The sequence below is a fragment of the Microchirus variegatus genome (assembly GCF_963457635.1).
Source record: "Microchirus variegatus genome assembly, chromosome: 2".
In the NCBI taxonomy this organism is placed as follows: domain Eukaryota; kingdom Metazoa; phylum Chordata; class Actinopteri; order Pleuronectiformes; family Soleidae; genus Microchirus; species Microchirus variegatus.
In genome coordinates, this window is record NC_139803.1 from 12,506,419 (window position 1) to 12,518,688 (window position 12,270).

The window sequence follows — 12,270 nt, forward strand, 5'->3', positions numbered from 1 at the left end:
ATAAGGAACTATTTACATATCTCACTTTACACACATTGCACCCACCAGCCTCCCCCATGTACCCGATATACTGCACTTTACATAGGCTACATTAGCTCTACACACGTTCATATTCACAGTCGAGTAAAAGGTGTTGCTTTGCTGTTTTGCAATAATATTTTTTATGTATGTAACATTCCATCAACCAACTTTCTATCCTGTCACCATTTTAGCTTTACATCTTGTCACCATTGCTCTGTATTCACCGCGAGTCCATACGGAAAACCAATTAAAAGTGCCAATTTTCTTGCTCAATCTTCATTAGTGGATTAAACTGTTATTTTTATGTCAAAGTTTTGCACTGAAATAAGGAACAAAGCATTTCCATATCTATTCAACACGTCTTTTATCTTAAAGGACTATAGTTTGATTTTGAACAAACACCTGCCAATGCAAACATACAGTACATTATAGCCCCTTGATTGTGCCCAGATGTTTTGTGAAAAGACTACAACAGCTGGAGATCGCTGCCCCGAAGAAATAACATAACGCTGTCAAATATCAGCTGGCCAAATATCAGTACGGTAGCAGCAGCTACTACTATGTTTACATGAGAATTCATGTGTCAGATCAAAAGAGGCGACTTCAAGACATGAATCCACTACAGCTAAACGCCTGATGCAACAATGAAAACGACATCACTGACAATTTCACCAAAATTTCCAGAGCAACTTGCCCTTTCTCTGACAAAAGGCTGCGCTATGAGTCAATTCAAACCAAATCTAGATTAAGCAAAGCAGAGCAAATTGAACAGCCATTATGGACTGCATCTCAGATTGCTAAAAATATCATTGTCTTGTCAATCACAACAAAACACATTTTGTTAGCCTGTTAGTATGTTTTGTATTTGATTAACAGTGTTTAATAATGCTGCATATATAAATATGTTGGCTTGTTCCCTCCCAGAATCAAGCTAAAATGAAAATGACCACTTTGCCAGACGGACAGAAACACAATAAACAATACAGTTGCCCTATATTTGATGGGTGTATAAGTACACAAATCCAATATTTTATCTTAACTTCTGTGACATATTAGTCTGGGACATATAAGGTTATCAGACACGATCTGTTTCGACAGGATGTGAAGTCAGAATGACGCTTTCCTGACTTCTTATTCTAATGACTCTTCTATACAGTTGACTCAAAGGTTAGTACAGAACTGAAGGATGGCACCAGACTAAAGATATTGCTCAGGCAGACTCTATCTGTCACACGGACAGAAATCGTGCTTCTTCCCTGAATGACAGCTCATAGGAAGTCTCAGAGGACACACAATGTCAATACCAATAATGCTTTCATTGCATTTTGAAGGGAGGATAAAGAGGTGGGGATAGAGGCTTTGATGATAGTAGGTAATCTGTTCTGACCCCTGCAAAACGCCATGTGTAATGAACCTAAAGTGATGAATCTCAAAATAAAAGCATATATTTAAATAACATATCAAATGGTGAGGTAATGATATTAGTGTCCTGTATCTGCATCTATGGCTCAGGTGTTATAATTAATGATAAAAAAAAAAGTACAAAATATATAATTTTATTAGTAAAATGCGGCATTTTAGAATCTGCAATGTCATAAGCAAAGTCTGTTTTCTGAAAATTTAATGGTTCTGCATTTCAAACTAGTGGTTGCTAGGTGACAGTGCCACCCTGTGATCAAAGCTGGTATATCATGCAATCAAAACATGTTATGATAAGTTATTCTCACCACACACAGACACACACACACAGACACACAGAGAGACAGACAGAATTTCGTAAAAAAGACAACTCAATTAACAGCAAGAAGGAACTGCAATATAATTACATTCACCCAGTATCTACCATGATTATTTCAAGTTAAACTGGAACTTCTTTACACTGCAGGTACAAGATTAGCGTTTTCCCACATCTCTCATCTTCAAAACTAAGCATAACACAAATAAGATAATCACAGAGGAAGCACGTCCTTCAACACCTGATTCATTCATTTTTGTTGCAGAGCCGAGACTGAAGTGCAGCTTGCAGGCTTTTTTTTAAAGGTTTTGTAATCATTCAGTGCGGACACATTAATCAGCCTGTCCCTCATGTGTGATTAGGCGGACAGTGGCGCTTGAAATTAATGCGGTCGTCTGTCAACGCCGCCGCGTTCATCAGTTTTATGAAACGCGGTCACTTCAGCCCGTCTCTGCTCAAAACTGCTGGATTGAATTAAAACAGCAAAATGAGAAAACTGAGCGATCAGTCCTCGGAGTCCTTCACTCAGAAAAAAAATCAAACATGCTGGGAGAAAACAGATAACAGCTGCTGATGCCTCTAATGAGGACTAGACGGAATTTGGAATCAGATTTTTCAAACTGGGTGAATGTTAGTTACTCTCTCAAAAGAGCGTCTATGTTTTCTTTTGTTGTTCTGATGCTATTCTATGGGTAAATCAATTATTGTTTTATGAAAAAAATATCTTTGAACATATTGTCACGTCTTTAATTTCAAATGTGTTTCTCCGTTTAATCTACAAGCTTGTTTCACTCTGAATCTTAATATTGTTTGACCTCGTTTGACCTCGACTTGGACACAGTCTTTAATTTCAACCCCTCTGTAATTGAGTTTGACATCTTTGGTCTGTGAAAAGACATCATCACTTTGACGTTTTGGGAAAAAATCTATAATTAATCAAGGAAATAAGTGACAGATCAATCCATTGTAAAAAAATAAATAATTGTTAGTTGGAGCCCTGGTATTTAGTGTGAATTGATGATCAATACGTGCTATGTAGCATGAAATCACACTGACTATTTTACTTAATTGATATTTAAATATCATTGCTTCACATAATCACAACACATTTATCAGCAACTACCATCACTAATATTACATTATTTTACTGTTACTCCCTCTGCTAGCACCAGTTTGACTCCATGGTATAGTTTGACAGTAATCAACTTCAGTGTTAATCATTTCTCACCACACAAAGTTCCATTAGAGTGAATGGTCATTATATGTCAGAGGTGAAGGTGACTTCCCCCTCTTTCATCCTGGGTGTTTAATTAAGAGGGAGAAAAAAGCAATCAAACACTGAAAAGAGATTAAAAACATGTTGATGTGCGTGTTGACCAGGCAGTTCCATCACTGAGATCATTAAAACTGAAGGAATACACCCACTCTAATTATTGTTTCTTGTGAATTCATATGAACTCGAGAGCAAAGCAGGTCAAATCTGTGTCACCGGGACAAATTAGAGCTAGCGTAATCAATACAGGACCCTTGGTCGACCGTGAGTTTTAATAAGACAAGCCTCCTCAGCCTCCTCTACTAATACTACTACTACTAACACTATATGGAATTAAGATTTGTGTCAACACTTTATGAATTGAGGACACAAAAATCAATCAAAATACACAAATTGCAAATAAATTATTGATTTAATCTTTCAAAAATATTGTATTTTATTGGTTTGGAATGATCAGAACTTTCCCCCTGATTTGTTCTTTGCACCGTGGTTTTTTGTTTGTGATTCTGACCATAGGCGGGCCTTAGGACGTTGCCAGCTGATTGGCTGCTGAGTTCAGTAGTAGTCACGGGCTTGGAGTCACTGTCCGACAAAATACCTTGAAGTATTTAATGATTATAATCTGACAAACTAATGCTACTTAAAATTATTTTGTCGGATGTCGACCGGGAAAACATGGGGAAAGAGTTCCAGATGGAGTTTGAGTTGTCGCTCCAAAACTCAGTAGTCAATTTGTTTGCTTCTTAAATAGTGTTGCTTGCTTCGTAAAAAGTGTTCTTTGAAAAATATTGACACAAATCTAATTCCATAACCATGTACCATGAAAACCTAACAACACAGGGTAAAGCTGAAGTCATCAGAAACACTTGATAAACACTAGTTACTGCCTTCAGCAGCAATATATCTTGGATCAGCATTCGTCTTTCCCACATAAAACGAGGGGAAAGCCTTTTTTTTCCCGCATACACTGCATCATCGTCCTCCCAGTGTCATAAAGATGCAGTAAACTTGTACATGTCTGTAGTTTTAGGGCCAACAACAGTTCCAGATGCAAAGTGCTGCAGCACCAGCACTGACAGAAACTGGTAAAATAAATCACATTTCCCCTTTATTAGCTCCTTGGCTTTGGCTCTCTGTAAAATCCTGAACAGAATTTAGAATCCTTCCCGGAGTGGTCATCTCCTGTGAGACAATTCTTCCAGTTCGGATTCAAACAATGTCTCCACATTTCAGATAAAACTCAAAAAACTTTCCCTCTTTGACAACGCCTTAGGGCTGGCTGAGGCTTGTCTGAAACCTCTGCTATAGGATGCTACAGGTCTCGTCTGCCAGGGGACTTCCCATGATGCACTGAGCCCTCCTCCCCTCCTCCTCCTTTGCATTCACGTCCCGTTAATGCACTCTCCTGTAGTTTTGTGCTTTCTCGTCTCTCTCCATGCGTTACTATCTGCAGGCATTTCTGCGTCTGTGACTGCTGTGCTCCTTTTTAACACCCACTGCTACAATCAATATTATCGTAGTTATCACTGAGTTATGTTCTCTTTCCTCCTGCTCTCGCTGCCTCTGCTTTTATACAAGTCAAATTGACTCATTTGAAAATGCGTGCGGAACACTTTGCTCCAATATCCATGCAATACTGCCTCAGTGTGTTACTGTCACACATGCGTAAGTGTTCCACTGACAAAACATAGCCTCAATTTATAGATATCGATATTTGTCCTGGCTTAGCATATTGCACGAGGAAGGACTGCAATATATAATAATGAACAGAATTTACCGTAAAAGTTGCTGAATAAACTTTTAACAGCAGTGCATTGAAATAATTATGCACTGCTGCATAATGTAAAATGACCTCAGCTGCCACCCACTGGCTTTATTCCACACTGCACCTAAGATGAAGTGTCTCAAAACGATTATTCGACAATTTTGATAATCGATCACTCAGTTTGAGTGATAATATGTAAGTATCTTCTGGTTTATTTGCTCCATGTAACAAAGAAATCATTGAAACGGAATCATTTTGGTCGAGAACATCATCATTTCCAGGTTTGGTAAACACCGAACATTTTCTGACAGTTTAAACACCAAAAATATAATTGTTCCTTGCAGCCCTACAAAACTACCATCACAGCATTTGGTGCCACATCTGTATTGATACACACACAGTCCTCACACTATTCTGCCACATAGATTTGTTTCCTTCACACAGCTCTGACTCTGAGATATGTGAAGTACCATTCAAGATAAATCCACTGCAGCCATCTCACTTCCTCTCCTGTCATCAGCAGAAGCTGCTGTATCTTCGATTCTCCACCTGCTCCGTTCACCCATAATTGTGTCGAACCGCAAAAATGAAAGTGCTGGTTTTTAAAGGTAAATAAATAAATTTAAAAAACGGACTAATACGTTACAGCTTCTATCTGAACTGGCCCTTTGTCAGAAATATGAGCCTCGTTGAAAAATATGACAGCTACAGCAAAGCAAGGCTTTAGGACCAACAGAGCCAGAGGGTCGTAGAGAGAGATGATGACGTGTTGTTAGATGCAACCATGCCCCAGCAACCCCACCTTTCTTTTTATTGTTTCTTTTATGTTGTGTATATAAATCAGCAGGTGCTATGCAGACGGCCTGAGCCAAAGAGAAGAGAAATAGGTCATAAAACCTTCTGACTCGATCCTTGATGTCAGAGTATCATCTCCCAGCTGGACTGCCGCTATAATACTTTGATGATGACATGTCTGAACGGGTGCTGAGCTGTACACTCTTCTTCCAGTGAGCTGGATAGCAGACCCCCTCCCCTTCCACGCACACTTTCAAATACCAACACCTTGGCCTTTTACTCTGAATTCCCATCAGCACTCAGCAGGATTAAAGTGTTGAGAAGTCCTGTACACCTTCAAATAACTTTCCTACTTATTTTATAGCATTAATCCTCCACAATTCCTACAGTTTGACCTTTCACCTCTCCTATTCTGAGCTAAACTGCTGCTACACACCGACAAACAAACACTCCTCTTACCTAAAAAAGTAAAAGATATCTATAACTAATATAATCACTCACCCGTGGGGCAACTACACAAGCCTTAAATGTGCATTATGTAATAAATCTAAAGCAACTGGCCATAATATCCTCCTAATATGTCACAGAGATTCAGGAATAATGTTCATATAACAAACTGAACTCACCAACAACAACAGTACAGACAAAATATTCGCATTAAAAAAAAATCTTTTGCAAACTGCAAATCATGTTTATGTTTTGAAATCATGTTTTGGCATGTGGCGCCACCTACCACCGTCTACCAATCATTGCAGTCAGTAGAGTCTCAGCTGCCGCGCAACAGTGGGTTGCCAGTTACATCTGAGCTACAATGGCGGAGAAAACGAAACCTAAAAGACCTCGGTATTTTGAATTTGAGTGTAGTAACCGTTTTTGGCCACATTCTTACATATGGCACCTTTAAACTCCAGGTGGTTGCACTGAAATAAAAATGTTATGATAATATGAAAACTAATTACTTGAAACAATTAATTGATTAATCGATTATTAATTGAATACCATTTTAATCATCAACTATTTTGACAATCGATTAATTGGTTTGAGTGTTTTTAAGCGATTACAACAAGTTTTCAGATTTTTCAGCTTTTGCTCCATATAACAAAGAAAGCATTAAAACAGAATAGTTTTTGGTTTTTAGACAAAACAAGACATTTGAGAACATCATCCTTTTTAGCTTTGAGAAACACTGATCAACATTTTCTGAAATTTTACTGACCAAAACGATTACTCACAGCTGATTCAAATGGTCATCATGCTCTGCAGAAGTCTGATAACGAGCCGTTCATCTGAATCCAGTGTGTTGGAGCAGGGCGGCATCTAGCACATGCAGGGCAGTGTTCCCTGAGGACCAGGGTTGGGAAACACTGGATTAATCGATTATGAAAATAATTGTTAGTTTCAGCCCTAGAACAGTCTACATGTGTTCTCAACATATTTCAGTAATGGCTATAAAGAAAATGTTGGTCACTGCCGAGACCAAATATTGAAGCAGTTTGTTAAAATCCTTGTGAAATGGATGGCCTTCAATATACAGTATGGAGTGGGTCTTTAGTTTTGGTCCATTCTCTTTGTGACACCAAAGCCCTTTCAAATGTATCATCAAGCCACAATAAAATACAAAATTCTGGTGACAATCCAATTACCTTCAGATGCAGTATTTCAATGAACGCTGTAGTCTCTATAGAGCCACGTCATTAGCCGCTAACAAATGTTACAGCAAAGAGGCTGCAGAGTCAGTTTTTATAGACATATACTGCAGATGTATTGAGCCTGTGTCACTTCCGTGGAGTGCTTGATTGATTCAACTTGGGAAAAAGCTCTTTGTCTTTTCTCATTTCACTGAAAATCCAGAGCAGTGTGAAGTGACGGGAACACACACATCATTCTCGCTGGGCCTGTGCTGGCGATCGCATGCTGATTCTGAACCAGGCGTGGTAGAGGCTGCTTGCAGAAAAGACATCAGTGATGATGAACCACTAAGTTAATGGGCTACGTCTTCATCAGGCTGAACGTTCTTACATAAAGCAACTAGGGCTGCAGCTACAGCAGTTGTTTGGTCCGTAAAATGTCAAAAAATGGAAATGACAATGTTCTCAAATGTCTTGTTTTGGCCACAAAACAAAATGATTCTGCTTTAATGATTTCTTAGTTATATGGAGCAAAGAAACCAGAAAATACTTGTATTTAAGAAGCTAAATCAGAGAGCTTCTTTTGATCATTTAAAGAAGCACTCAAACTGATTAATCGATTAAGAAAACAGTAGGGATGGGAATTTTTGTGCCCGATACCAATATCACAAACCACATATCGATATTAGTAATTTTAGACCATTATTTATGAACTATGAAGTATGTCCGCTTGGCCTTTTTTGCTTATTGTAACCATAAAAGGGCCAGAAAACATCCTACGAGTATAAATGCTTTTGCCCATTTTTCCAGTATACTTACAGTTTACTGCATTTGAAGAGAGTGTATTAACCATTCAAAGTCAAGAAAAACAAAAAAAAACGGAGCTTATTTAGAAAAAACACACTGTAGTTGTACACGAATGAGATTTTGCAGTGAAATTTGACGATTTGTGTGTAGAATATTGAATTACTGACTAACCCCAGTATCAGGCTACTTTTACTTACTGGTTGATCTCTATGAGTACAAGCAGTGTCAGTAATTGATTCTGACAACACTGGCTGCCACTGAAGTTTGAGCTTTAACATTTAAAAGAAAAAACGGCTTTGTGGTGACACTGCTGGTTACAATTCCACCACGATTGTTCACTCACTCTGCTGCTTTTGATAAAGTAAAGGTGAGGTACATTTCCTGTACGGCCTTGTACAAAATAAGTTTTTGCTGTATGATAATGAACCTTAAATAAAAATGGGAGGGAAAAAGCAGACAGTCTGTGAAGTACTGATTGTATTCAGGGGACTAACACACGGCGTCACCTCACCTACACACACAGATGGTTTCATTTTTGTTTGTGCAAGTTTTTCGAGACACGGTACGTGTCATTCCTGCCTCCGCAGCAAAAACAGTAGAGCAGATCAGTGTTTTGTCTGAGTTGCCTTCAAGGCACGTTGGAGTTGCTGAGTTCAAATGTGTTCCTTTTGTTTCAGTGGTGTTTTAAAACCGCCATTCAGATTTGCCTCACAAACAAACACTGATTATAATATGTGATTTGGAGTGGGAGAGTGGCTGCTTTACAAAGGTTTCAATCACAACAACTGAGCTGAAACAAAGTGCTGTACATCAGAGATAAATAAATAAAACTTAAAATACTGTTATTTTATTCAGTGAGGCTTTTGATAAGTGGCTAAAATGTGTTTTTCTGGCATCCCTGGAGGTGCGTTCAGTGAGAGTGTGCCTGCTAGCTCCTGGCTGCTTCTCAGCTCAGGAAGATGTAAAACACAATGTGTCAATACCTCATCCAACAATAGTACAATTTTAAGTTCCTCCACAGTTTTACTTTACCAAACTACATTTCAAGGGGCTCAAGGAGGTTGTATCGCAGTCATCTGCAACATTCATTTTACAGCTATAATTAGATTGAGATAATACAACCCAGATTTACATAAACAAATGAACAGGGTCTGTTTTGATGCGTGCTTGAAGCCTTTAACATGAGTTCATTCCAGTAACATTTGAGGCCAAAAATAGGTTCAAAACAATGCAACATTTTCCATTACAGCAGACATTCAGGCTAAAGTCCAAACAGAAAAAGAATCTGGAAATGAATTTGTGTAGCAGAAACTTACATCTGCATCCTTCATCTTGTCGTGCACTGCAGCTCACTGTCCTGACGTTGTTAATGGCATCAGTGTCGCCCCATGCTTTTCCTGCCAAAACATCAAATCAAAATGTCTGCTGTGAAAACGGCCTATTGAGCAGAAACTACCCCCACCTGACCCAGCAACAACAGTAAAACACATCTGTCCTAACAACAACAAATAATGAGATTCATTATTGCCTGAATACTTCTGTCATTCTACTTGTGTGGGTGTATGCAGACTGTGTTTGATTGACATCCGTTTCTTTTCTTTTTTTAATACTCCTGTTAAAGGGACAATGTGTAGTATTTATGGGTTTATATAACCCAAAATCCACCTTTTTATACATATTATGTGCTCCTGCATTGTCTAGTCGCTGTATAATAGTTTTTGTTTCATTTTCGTAGTGTTTCAAAAAGTCATGTAAAATAACATGGTCGCGGGCCGCGGTTGCATAGCCACTGTTAGCAGCGAGACGCCATGTTTCTACCGGAGCCTGTAAGGACAAACGCGAGAGAACAAATCTAGCGTCTCTTTACTTGTAGCGGAAGTCCCGCCTCCACTGTCTCCGCTTCGTCTGCTACGGCCGCGGTAGCTCGTCCTCTCCCTCGCCTCACGAACCTCATCTGCTGACACGAAGAAAGACGACGAGGACGACATTTGACCAGCTGCGGATACCGTAGCGCTCAGGGAAGGGAGGGGGTGAGCAGAGCAGCAGTTCTTTGTTGTAAATTTCAGCCTCTCCTCTAGATGGCACTATAAACTACTTACTTCACCTTTAAATCTGTTTACAACATACAATTGTATTGTCTGTGAAAGTTCTCAGTGTTTACTGTTAATTATTCCATATATTCCTGTCTCTTCTTTTACTGAAATGTCTCAAACTTGATCACCTCTGTAAAGCAGCTGGTAAGTTCAATGTGGAATATTCTGTATGAATTAACTTTATCACATATATACTGTTGGTTAAGCTTGGTAACGGCATGTACAGTAACTCCTTCAGGTGCAAAGGTCGAATAAGGACAAACAAAAACACACATAACAGCATCATGTGTGTCACAGTAAGAATAGCACACCTGTTAGGGTTCCCACACCTTTGTTGACATCAAATTCGAGGACTTTTCAAGGACCAAAATAACTCGAATTCAAGGACAGAATGTACTGACACTGCTTAAGATGGGAGGGTAACTTGTAAGTGTCGCTTCTCCCATGGCGTCCACTTTTATTAATTTTGCAGCACGCCCTGCAACTGGCTACATGTTACTTGAATCTCATGTCAACGAACCTAGTCTGCATACATCAAGCAATACAGGGCATGAAACAGTAGGTGGCATCACATAAAAGGAATTTGCCTTAATATCAACTCAACTTCTTTCTTGCACTAAATTCAAGCACTTTCAATGTCTATTTAGGGCGAATTTTCAAGGATTTCAAGGCCCTGTGGGAACCCTGGAGTACAGTAAACACAAAGCAAATGGTGGCTATACAGTATGTCTTAAGTTCCCTGTTGACCGTGACAGTGAAACAGAAGCCTGGATCTGTTAATTTCATGTTGTGAACCAGTATGTACAGATTGTATATACATTGTAATTGTAATTATACTCACAAATAAATCATTATAAAGGGGACCAAAGGAGTCAAGTCCACCAGGCAGTAGGTAAGGTGATTATTTCCACCTGTACTTTTCCTACTTATTGTAGTTCAGAGAAACAAAATCAATCAGAATAAGGTTCCGCTGCACAAATTCATTTCCAAAATCCTTTTCGGGTTTGGACTTTAGCCAGAATCTTTGCAGTAATGGAAAATGTTGGATTATTTTTAACCTATTTTTTTTGGCCTCGAGTGTTACTTGAACGAACCGTTCTGAAAGGTTTAAAGCACAAGTCAAAACAGACCCTGTTGGTTTTCTGTTTGTGTAATCTGTGTTGAATTATCTTAATCTAATTATAGCTGTAAAATTAATGTTGCACCCTGGAAATGTAGTGTGGTGAAGTTATCAAGTGGAGGAACTTGCACGAGTACAAAATTCACGTAACTGTACTTTGTATTTTGTATTTCCAGAATAAATTGTGTACTTTTACTCTACTTTCCTATAACTATTTTTGTTGCTCGTTACTACCAAATAAAATCAGAAGAAGAAGAAAAGTTGGTAATGGTCTGTATTAACTAATTATTAGCTGCTTTACACTAGTTTTGCCATTCATCATGCACACATTGCAACATGGGGTTAAAGGTGAAGTAAGTAGTTTATAGTGACATCTAGAGGAGAGGCTGAAAAGATCCGCTCTCAGCCTCTTTTTCGGTGCCCGATCAGTTCTCTCGGGTTTGTCTATACAGGCTCCCGTAGAAACATGGCGTTGTGGCAATGCAACAGCTGCCCGCAACCATGTTATTTTACATGACTTTTTGAAACACTACGAAAATGAAACTAAAATATTATACAGAGACTAGACAATGCAGGAGCACATAATATGTATACAAAAGTGGATTTTGGGTAATATAAAGCCATAAATACTACGCAGTGTCCCTTTAAGTGTCTTGCTCAAAGACACATACAGACTAGCAGAGCCGTAATTTGAACCCACAACTTTGCAGTTGAACTAGCCAGACCACTGAGCCACCATGATACGAAAGTACAGTAAATGTCATATACTTTTAGACTTTACTTTCTTATATATATGTTTTAATTCAAGTTATACCAAAGGCATTTTCTTAATACTTAAGTACTTTATAGGAGACAGCTACTGACACGTATAGTAGTTAATGAGTAACAATGCCATATGTAATTAGCACAAGGTGCAGAGAACCCTCTTGAAACTGTAGGGATTATTATTAATATACATTCTGACCGCTAAAGAACCTCAAAGAAGACTAATAACACATAAACAAACAAACAAAACGTAACCAACTATAAAAGT